Raw genomic sequence first — 12,081 nt, forward strand, 5'->3', positions numbered from 1 at the left:
TTTTCCTCTTCTCTGAAAAGATAAATAAGTAAATGTCAGTTGAAGAACCCAATCTCCTTCCCAAGTGTTCACACTCATCACAGGCTAACTGGGCAATTCAATAAAAGATTTTGCCCCAGCTGGAGTCTTGCCACACTTTTGTATTAAAATGCAATCCCTCTGAGTCAGAGACATTTCTGTCGTTGTTGCTCCAGCACCTATCTCACATCTCTACTGCGCCTACAGCTAAACCAACCCTGCTGGAAGATATGAAAACTATTGTTGGTAGCACTGTTGGTAGCACTGTTGGAAACCCGAAAAGACATCACTGATCACTAATGCAACAGAAAATTCATTTTACATTAACATTTACAAGCCTTATTGAATACATCGTCACTCGACGGAAGGTAGGCAAACACAAAAATAATTGGTTAGGTTGGTTTAATAAAGTTTCTAAAAGTGCAGCTTGGATCTGCTTTCTCACTCTGGGGAAATATTCTCTCATTACGCCGTGTGTGTGTGTGTGTGTGTATGGGAGGGTGTCGATTTCTGGGGGGGGGGGGGGGGGTTGCAGCAATAATGTAGATTTTATCCAAGACTCAGGAGAAAATGAAACCTTCCGGTGACAATAGAGCATGTAATGTTTTCCACCCATGGAGGAAAATTAAATGAAAATTCTGGTTGCATATTTCCCCCCAGGGCTAAAGGGCAGAGCTGCAATGATTCCTCGTTTAGTTGTTAACTATTAAATTAATTGCTTTTTATCAATTATTTAAGTATTTATCAATTAAATCGGTTTGTGTAATTTGAGGAAAAAAGTCAAACTGAATATCTTTGGGTTGTGTATGGGCTGATATTTGTGTCAGTAGAATCTGAATTTTATTCAAATTCACTTCTCTCATTTCAATTTCACTCCACAATATTCAGTTTCAAGGTCAACGACAGTTCAAGGTCCTTCGGGAAGGATCTTTCCAACAGCCAGCAGGGGGCAACTCCACTGCAAAAACAAGTCCAGTTCCATTATAAATAATGGCAAAATAAGCTTCCCACCTGAGTTAAACACTTTTTAACTAACATCAGTTAAAAAACACTTTCAGTAAACACCTCAGTAAACACTTTCCTAATGCGTTTATGAACTTTATCGTCAGTTTCAAGTTTCCTTTTCTAATCAGTATGATGTTCATTTCATAAATTTTGGTCCCATTTAGAGTATATTTTAATGTGGGGTTACCTCATGGGTACTCACGCTGAACAGCATCAATTTTCAGCATAGTGAAGCATGACAAAAGTCCCCATTCTCAGGACTGTATAAACGTATATAAGAAAAAGATTTATGTACAAATGATAGGATGCCTGGTGAATGGGGCACAGTTTATATTAAGTTCATTTTGGACATAGTAATGCTTTTAGTAATGCTATAGCTTTGCTTGAATACCCATACCATGTGCAGTGAACTGAACAGCAGGATTAACGGAAGCCCATTCAGGCCAAAGTGTTGCCATGGAGCTATCTAGCTTGGTTCGCAAGGTGCATCCATAATTCACATTAACTGTGATTTTAACCAGGATGATTATTTTGGCTAGCGAAAAACAGGAACAGGAAAAAATTAACACCCAAAACCTAATAAGTTTTTTCAGTGGTGGTGGTTAAATTTAGAGTGCAGTAGAGTCACTCTACTTTGATTGACAGGTCGCCATGGTATCTACTTGTCAATCACAAGGGAGTCTAACAGGCATTCGATCTCTTCTCTTCTTCTATAAATCTATTTCTTATATTATATAAGTTTATACAAACCTGAGAATGATGCCTTTTGTTCAAACTGATGGTGTTGAATACCCATAAGGTAGTCCCACACTAAAGCATAACCTGCTTTATTGGCTATTTTCCTTTAAATAGGACCACAAATTTACTAAATGAGCATCATGCTGTATTGAAAAGGACTTAAAACTGACTACTGAGATCACCTCGTAAGGAAAGTTTTAACTGAGGTAATAAATCAGATTAGAAGTTTATTTTGCCATTATTTCTGATGGAACCAGGCTTCTTTTTACAGTGGACTCACCCCCTGCTGGCTGTTGGAAAGTATGCAAGCTTGAACTGCACTCGATTGCTTTCCTGAAGGACTTTGAACTGTCTCTGACCTTGAAACTGAATCTTGTGGATTGAAATTGAAATGAGAGAAGTGAATTTGAATTGAGAGAACTGAATGTGAAAGTACTTAAAGAGTTGAATTTTTAGTGAGGCTTAAATATAGTTTCAGTTACAACTGAATTCAATTTCACTATAATGCATTCAGTTTATTATTCATTCAAGTTTATTGGAATTCAATTTCAAACTAATAATTCATAAATTAAATTATTCTGTTCTATTATTAAGATTCAGTTTTCCAATAGAATTACTTAAGTTAAACAATACATATTCAAACGATTCAATTCAAAATCAGCCCATATTTGTGAACAAAATAAGACACTTCAGGATGTCAGCTTGGGCTTTAGGAAACACCAATTGACCAAACAACTAAACCCTTAATCAAGATTAATTAATCATTTCCCCTCTTCCTGGTTCTTAGATGCCTAATCCTGACCCAACATCTTCAGTGGAGATGGCCTCATCTAACTATGAGCTAGAGGCTACCATCTACAAAAAAGGCAAAGCAGCCCCCCTCCCTGCAAGGTTTCAGCACGAGGCAGCAGCAAACCAAAGTAGTGAGGATGCAGAAATGATATTAAAATGTAACACTGCTTATATTATAACCAAAGAAGAGCTGCCTTCTACTAAGTCCAAGATCATTCTTATGAAAAAGAACAGGTTAAACAGAAACCCAGCCTACAGCAATGACACTGATTGTGCCCACTTCATTGGGGTAATCGCCAATACTTTGTTCAAATCGCAGATTCAATGTATATTTCGTTCATGAGATGGAGATATAGGTTTCCACAGAGGAGTTTGAGATTGTTTGCAGAGGAAGACATATGAAATGGCCACATGGAGGTGGAGCATGCTATAGCACAAGGTTGGTATGCATTATACTTAACAACCCCAATAACTGTAGTTTAAGCAGAAATTTTATAAATTTTACAAATTTGCATAATGTGTGAAGACATTCCCATTGTGTATGGGAACTAACAAAAAAATATATTACCAAAGTACCATACCATATAGTACCAAAGCGATGTGCTGAGTAATCCTGACTGGAGAGGCAGAGACATCCTGCATACTCATTGTTTAATTGTTTTAGTCACGTTTTAATCCAAAATTGCCGAACATTTGGTGTTTGCAGCTTTTGAAATAATTTTTAATTCTTTTCTTTATCATATATGATTGTGAACTGAATATCCTTAAGTTTTGGGTTGTTGGTTGGACAAAAGACATCACCCTTGGATCGGGGAAATAATAAGGCATTTTTTCATTTTCTTTAGAGACAAGGCAGTAGATTATTTGTCTTATATCTGGTATCTGCCAGTTACAGCGTAATATCACTTCTTACTGCCAAACAGATTTATGGACTAGAAGCTCCACTGTGGTTTATTGTGCACCAATTATGGAAAATATAGAACTGATTTCAGTTAGAAACACCCTAGAGGAGAAATCAATTTCACACACACACACACACCTTCAAAAAAAATGGAATGTCGGATTAACATTTTTCTTACTTTTTAAAATGTCCTCTCTCAGTCTATAATCATTTGCATAATCTTATTCTGGCATACACAGATCAAACCAATCCAAGTCATCATCACATTCCTGCCACTGGCTCCCAGAGTATCCAACTGATCTAACTGAAAGGCCTTTTTTGACATATTTTGCATATCAATATAGGCGTCCCCAAATTGAAATCCCTTTCTATTTTAGGAGATTGCTTTTTGATGGTTTCTCATTACAGGGATGTTGGCTATGGGTCAAATGAAAATGTCACCACAGGCTCAGCAGTCTCTGTTCGGGTCCACTCTGACACAGACAAACGTCTCTTTATAGTTCAACCTCCTTTGCTTGTGAGATGATGAATCATAGGACCCAGCAGAGGCGGCTCATGGCGATGGGGTGGGGAGGGTCCAATGATTGTTTGCTGAGGTGCCAGTCGGGCCGTTTGTGACAACCTCACTCACTTCCTGTGGTGTTACTCACCAGCCAGCCATAGTCACTTAAGTCCGAGAGTTACACTCAGGTGTGTCACACTTCCTTCTGTACGAGTTGCCTCCAAATTAAAAGGAAAACTGAAATGACAAACTGCCAAAACCTAAAAAAATCGAATTTTGCATTGTGGAAAAATGACTACTGAGAGAAAACATCACTGACCAGATAGAACATCAATCAATTAGTCATTTAAACCTCTCTGTCCCATCACTGCAGGATTAAGGATCCCTTAAATGCACAATGTATTTTAAAGAATTGTGGCCTAGTTACATTATGTACTTCATGTGATTCTTGATAGAAACATAAAACCTTGTTTGCTTAATTTAAATCTTGTTTTTCTTAAATATTGTGCATTTATTACTTTTAGTATTTATATCACCAATGCTGAATGCAAACATGTGATGTGATGTGTGTGTATGTTGTTTTAATAATCTGCCATTTGGGCCAAAGATAATTCTCCTCCTTGGTAGACAATAAAGTTACATTAAATTTTTTTTTATCCTAAAATTAAACTTGCTCTCTAGCAGACAAATGATGTAATGGAGACACTTTTAAACTTGCTCAAACATATCTTTGGCATTTCTGTACTGTAATGTATGTTACTTATCAACTGGCGCATACCCTAGAAACAATTTCTAAACTACACTAATATTTACAGATAGATTGGATAGCCACTGTTGTTTTATCTCTAACTACAAACTCATGTTGTGCAGCCAGACATTTGTAAAACCCACAGAGCTTTACTTTAAATTCTAGTAGTAGGCATCTCAGTTTCCAAAGATAACAGATGGGGTTAAAGGCTAAATTTGAGGGGAAACTTTTAAAAATGATGTACAAGACATCCACAATATTTCCATTTTATGAAATGTTACCGTGGAAAAAACATGGAGTCTTGGGTTTCAATATTTGTAATGATGAGTGAAAAGGTTAGTTCATTAATCGATTAGTTGAGTGATTAGTTAATCCTTAAGTATTTTGATAATCAACTAATCAAATTTTTTAAATGTAAATGCTCTGTATAGCGCCTTTCTAGTCATTTTGACCACCCAAAGTGCTTTTACACTACATCAGCAATCACCATTCACTCACATTCATTCAATTCGACATGCAGCCTGGGGGAGCCGGGATTGAACCGCCGCCCTGCCATTAACAGCCAACCCGCTCTATCTCCTGAGCCACAGTCGCCCCATTTCTAAAGTGAATGGACCAGAATTAGCTGGTTCCACATTTTCAGTGTGTGGGTTTGCAGTTCTATGTTATTGTAAATTGAATATCTTTGAACAAAAGTAGTAGTTTGAAGACATCACCTTGGGCTTTAGAGGATTACGAAGGCCATTTTTCACAATTTTATGATGCTTTATAGACAAGACAGTTAATCGAAGAATATAAACAATTGTTGGTCACTCAGAGTTTGTTTCTGCTCCTCCTTCTGTTCTATACTTTCTGAAACGCTGTTCTTATAAACTCCCTACACAATTGGTTGCATTGAGAGTTTTGAATGGGCTCAACTCATTGAATACAGACAAAAACACTGAGCTGGATTCATTCTCTCAGTAGACGCAATGAATGCAGAAATCTGCTTTTCTTGTCTCCTGAGCTTTACATTGCAGTATCCGAGTCAAGGTTAAGAATCAGAACATTTCTGTAATTTACCCATGTCTCCTTGGTAACGCTTTCACTATCACCTGAACACACAAAGGTCCCAGCTCCCATACTGCTCAATGCCAACGTCAATGTCTGTATCCTCCACGATACAATAGACATTCGTCAGTCAAATGCCACATTCAGACACACTTTATCAGACAAACAAAAAGCAAAGTTTGTATATTTGCTTGATGAGTCATTGCTTTGCTGTGTTTCTGTCATGATGAGCAGGAAGTCGCAGGCAGTGTTGTTGAATGGGAGAGCCAAAAGAACCTGGTTTGCCACTGTAGAGGTTCAAGCTGCGGGGGGGGGGGAGTCAAGCAGTAACGAGCAACCTGTGGCGTTGGGGTGCATGAGTCTGCTTCTGGAGAGTCAATTTAGTAATGAGGTTTTATTCAGACAGAAGCTGTTGTCAGGACATCAGCCCCTTCGTGTGGTCAAACATCTTTCTGCCTGAATCTGTAAACTATGTTTGTGTGTTTGTAGCCTAATGATAAGCAGTACTGGAAATGAGACAGAGAGGTGGGGGTGTAATGAAGAGGGAGCAAGGTGGGGGCAGGAGTATGCTGTGTGTGTGTGTGTGTGTGTGTGTGTGTGTGTGCGCATGGTGGGTGGCATTCAAAAGAGGAAGCATGCAGTTGTTCCAATCACTGATTAATTATATCATCACTCTCTCTTATACTTCTCATCTTCTCCTGTGTGTGGGTTCATCTAGTATTTCTGTAGCTGAGGTCAGCTGGCTGGCGTGGTGCTACTGTGGTAATGCAGAGGAGGCATTAACCCCAATCTCTCTGGATGAGAGACCGCTTGGCGAGCATCCATCCCCTGAGACTGGTGGCACGCTTCTGTCTGCCTGCCAATCTTATTTCCCGGATAGCTCGCACACTTATTTCATTTTGGCCTGTTTCACAGCCCCATATTGATTTTTGAAACATCATGTGAGGATGAAGGGTCCTCTTCTGAACACAGGGTTCTGTAACAAGCTTGATGTGTTTGTCTGCCGCTGTTTGCTTTCCATCTTATGTAGTCAAAGAAATTCCTTTATCATCATGTGATTCAAGTAAATTATTAATAAAATCAGACATATGATTTTAAATTTGAGTCTCTTCGCTATTGGGTTAATTTTTGGTTTACTCCAATGTCCTTTTTAATGTTTTATCTCTATTTGTCTAACCTTTCATTTGCTCGGTTCTTATTTCCCCTGTTGCTTTTCATACCTCGTGTGCTTGCTCTGTCTGGATTTGTGTGTCGAAACCAGCGGATATGAGACGGCGGGCTGGCTATCGGAGACGTCGCTGTCTGTCTGACAGTCCCTGTGGTACATTAGCCGTCCCTTACCATGTATTATTGATTCCCTCTCTCTAATCACCGTCTCCAGTGTTACAGATGAGCCTTTATTGCCAGCAGCGCCTGCATTCAGGAGTTTCTAGAAGCCAAGTCTTGGCTGAGCCGCAGCTCTGAAAGGTACTGCGGCTTTCAACAATAACAACAACAAGTGAGATATCCTGAACTTATGTCTAACATCAAAGGGGAATTCTGGGATTTTTTAACCGTGGTCGTATTCTCATAATTGTGGCCATTTTGACTGTATCTACAACAGAGTAGGCAACTAAGGCAAAACAATGTATATCGAGGCAAAAGGAGCAAGCCTCCTGAAGCTTTTCAGAAGTTCATACACAGAAAGTAGCGCCTTGGATTAGATCTTGTATCCAACTGCATGGGGATCTACTCTGGGGCAACCAATAGCTTTTTTTAAAGAAAACCCCATGTCAATATGCATTTCATGCATTCCTCTTCCTTCATCATTCCTCTTTGGAAGTAAAATTAAATTATAGGTCAATAGTAAAATATGTCAGTGTCATAGTCAACTTCTTTATAAAGTTTGAGAAACATGTAGAAAAGGTTGCAAAAGTGAAGTCACACACATTTAGACAGATTGTTCACCTGTCTTATGCACCAGTCTGACCTTTTCCCTCCCAATACTGATTCCAATACCTCAACTCAGGAGATACAGAATAACGATCCCAAACCATTGGGATACATTTTTGGTTAGCTTACTAGAAGCCAGGAATTGGTTTGGGATGAAAAACTGATTTGCTGTTTTCTGAATGAATATAATGGTTAGTGGAAATAATGACTCTTTGAATGAGATTGACGACACAACACATCATTGCCAATCAACGAGCAGCTTAACAATGTCTGCAGTGGTGCCAATACTGTTCCGACTGATCGGAGCGTCCCTGAGTAGACTTATCTACAAATGGATAAATTACCAGAATCCTAAGGTGCTCAGTGACATGGTGAAACCTCTGTGAGTTTCTGGCTGAGTAACCAAAGCCGTCATTTGGATAGACAACTTTCTATGTTCAGGGATCAATACGTGGAACTCCATAGCCACAGAACACAAACCAGGATACTGACTCTTAATCTCAAGAAATAAAACAGTTTGGAAAGATTCAGTTTTGTACATTCGAATGATCAGATACTTTTTATGGTATTTATATTGTAATGTTGTGTCTTATATTGTTCTGAATATGTTTTCCTGTTTTCTTGATGAGCACCACAAACTTAGGCTATAAATGCTGTGGTATGTGCCACTTGTCCGTGTACTAATCCCTATAAACAGGAATTCATTACATACAGTAAGTGTTACCAAAGATACAGCTGCAATGTAGCCATGACAGCCATGTGAAGGTTGTGTGTGCTATACTTTGCCTGTGCATTTGACAGGGATACAATGAATGTAGACAGAGCTGTGATTTTCTCTGCCCTCTCAACTATACAGTCAGCGTTTGATCTGAGATTCTGAGGGACAGATTCCACACAGCTGGAAATCAATTACATTAGCATCAATATGGATTAGAGACCACTGGTGATCTGCATTTTTTCCCTTCTTCTCTTTACCCTGTGTCTTGCTGAAGAACAGAGAATCGTTAGGTTGTTTGAAAGAGATGACTACTTTTGTGCGAATCTCTGCTGGGTGGGTTGGCACAGAGTGAAACGCCGCACACGACGGGGGTGTACTACATGTGGGAGGATAAGTAGGGACACTGAGGGACTGTGTATAGTGGGGATTTACAAAGTGTAGCATTACAGGTCACTTCTGATGTCATGCTGACATTATCATCCCAAGCCCGACCCACCCCAGAATCAACACAAAAAACCTTTACATCACTCTGTCATACTGCAGCATAACGATGTAGATCAATACTCTTCTGATTTCATTAGAAAGAATGACAAACTTTTGTTTGTAAATCACGTTAACCATTTATCAACCTTGAAACCATATTTCCACCTTTTTAATCAAACTTCATATCCAAACGGCAATGCATGCACCAAAAGTAGTTTGACGTGAAATGAAACTTGAGAAAGTGCGTCAGATTTTTGGAAACCTGTACCCTTTTCCAACAAATGCTGTGGCATTCAAGCCAAAGCTCAGGGCTACTTCTTTCTTTCACACTTTTACACAAAGCACAGACGGAGAAGTGTTTGTTCCCTCTGAACAACAAAATCTCAAAAACTGAAAGAGGGTTACATCACCTACATGTGATTCAGAGTAGTCCTTGACTAAATTACATTAGAACAGAGGCATGCGACTGACTGAGGAGTGATTGGAAAGATTTTAAAAATGAAAGAATTTAAAAATGAAAGGCAACAATCTAAAAACGATTAAACGTGGAAGGTTGAGGTTGAAGTGCTTCTGTGATTGATGAAAACTCCTTGAGAAGTTCAGCAATGTCTAAAAGGCAGTACATGTATTCATGTGAAAGGAGGAGTGTAGCCTCTCCTTTGTGTGAAAGTGTGTGAGTGAAAAGATGAACTTGATAAACTAAAGCCAACATAACTAGAAAGCCAGTAGTCCAGTCTTCTATGATATTCAAATGTGCAAGCGCAACAATCTGTGTACCATTCGTTCTGTATCCATGACAACATTATAAAGTACTTTGTTCTTGTAAGTAAATTACATTAAATTCAGGTAGTGCCATGGCTCAAGTGTATTTGCTGCAAAATAAGCCTAACAAGTGCAACACACGAAGAAGTAACTTACTTCCTGGTCACACAAATCAGACACATTATATCCAAACAAAATTTGCTCCGTGGCCTGTTGTTCCATTTCCTTTTTTTTGGACTTGAGCAAAGAATGAATATCGACATTAGGAAATGTATTCATTTTCCGATTTTGGATTGGAAGAAATGATCCAACCACTACTTATGTAATTTATGTATGTATTTATTTATGATAAAATGTCGATAAATAAACGACACGGCTGACACACTTTGTCGGTTCTTGTGCTAAATAATAGGTGTGGTCCTCCATTTGTCCTAATTTCACTTCTCTTCTTAATTCTAAAAAACCAGACTACTATTATTACTACTACTTCTTCTTCTTCTTCTTCTTCTTCTTCTTCTTCTTCCTAGTACTTATTCAACGTAGTGACAAAATGCGCTCTGCATAGCCGTTTGTCCATTTGGGCTACTGTAGAAACATGGCAGCGTCCATGTAAGAGGACCGGCATTGTAGATAGAAATGGCTGATTCTAAGGTAATAAAAACACAACACAAACACAACAACGGTTAATTATGTAACGTCTTTATACACCACTGAAAACATAGTACTGTGTATTATATTGTATTTCTGTCAATAGAGCCTCCTAAATATTGCACACGGGAGTTTTAATATTTTCCTACTTTTTACTAGAGTTTTCAACTCGAGTATAATGTTATCACCACCGCAGCCTCTCTGCCTCACAACTGTCTGCTGTACATGTTGGAAAATAATGCAGTAATCAGTACTTGCTTTTTTGGAATAATGCACATTTGTTTCTTCTACATTTATGGAGTATTGCATATTGTGCAAAAAACTTTTCTCAATGCATTTTCATTTGATGTTTTAACATTTCTTATTGCAAGCTTTTTTTTTTTTGAAGATTTTAACAAAAGCTTTCAACAAAAGGGATGGGGACAAAATCAGCTAATTTTAACAAGTGGTTGGGACATATCCACAGCGTCTACATTGTAAATGACACCTGTGCGAACAAAGGTACCCTTCAGGGTCCGTATGAAGAGTATTTTTAAGATGTGGTTAATGTTGTGAAATGGTCGCAGTTTGGCTAGGTATCAAAGCTACTTGGTTAGGTTTAGGAAAATATTTGGGCTGGAATAATAAGTAATAATAATAAGTCATGTAGGCTGTGTCACGCTTTGTCAATGCTTCAGTATGATGCCTTGGGATGAGAACGGGCTTAGAGGAGAGGACAGAGAAGCTAGTGCAACCATAGTCTCCTTTTTTTTTTTTTTTACTGAACTGCATGATTCACATGGGAAAACCGGAATTTTGGATTAATCCAAAAAATCACATCCTTGATTGCTTATTGCTTATATAGGCCTACAGGCTGCATTTGTTTCTACAGTGATGTCTGATGTTGCTGTTATGTTTAGTTTTGCTGTATGTTTAATCGTGCTACAACATTTGCTCTAAATATGACAAATTCCGTTTGTTTATGCATTGATCCACTTCAACATTGTATTGGTTGCTGTTCTCATTCCTCCTTTACAACATTTCAAACTCATATCCTGTCAAAAAATGTCAGAAATGCCCGTTTTATTGTTTTGTAGATTAATTTTTGATAGAACAAAATTGCTGACTTCACTGACAAGCACATTATATTTCCAGTGACTACTTCATAATAAAAGTCAACTTGTGTTTCCACAGTTACATGCTTTTAATGTGAAGCTGCAGCAGGAAATGTTCAGTTAGGACTTAACTTAATCAGTGGGCCAGTCACCATTGTGTACCTAATTTGATGATGGTGACTTAACAGACATTTAATTAAAGGAAAATCTTCAAGTTAGTTACTTAAATCATAGATTAAGAAAATAATCGGCAAATTTAAAAATTGTTTGTTGCTGCCCTATGATTTATAATCATTTTATGTTAGCTGTTTCCTTCTTGGGTCATTTATGTGGTTAATGTATTTTATTGAATTTCTGTGAGGTAGAGCCAGTATGTTTTTGTATATTTGTTCTACATTTTCAAGAATTTTCATGCTGATCACATCCGCCTGAGTGATGTGTGTGTATATGTCTAATATATTATATAAAAAATATATTGTTCAGCTCTGTGGTGTTAACTTGACAATACCTAATGAAGAGTTAGAATTGAATTGAGTTGGAACAACCAGTTCAGTGCCCAGATCTTTTGTCTTTTGTCTTCAGCAGCTGTCCTATTCCCCAACAAAGCACCTGAGTTGGATAAATGGAAACCCAGCAATCCACCTGATACACAGCAGCAGGCAAGGACATGTCAGCTATGCAGCAGATTAT

This window comes from Micropterus salmoides, unplaced genomic scaffold (assembly GCF_014851395.1).
Source record: "Micropterus salmoides isolate LMB-PRFRI ecotype aquatic unplaced genomic scaffold, ASM1485139v1 Ms_hic_scaffold_14, whole genome shotgun sequence".
Lineage (NCBI taxonomy): Eukaryota > Metazoa > Chordata > Actinopteri > Centrarchiformes > Centrarchidae > Micropterus > Micropterus salmoides.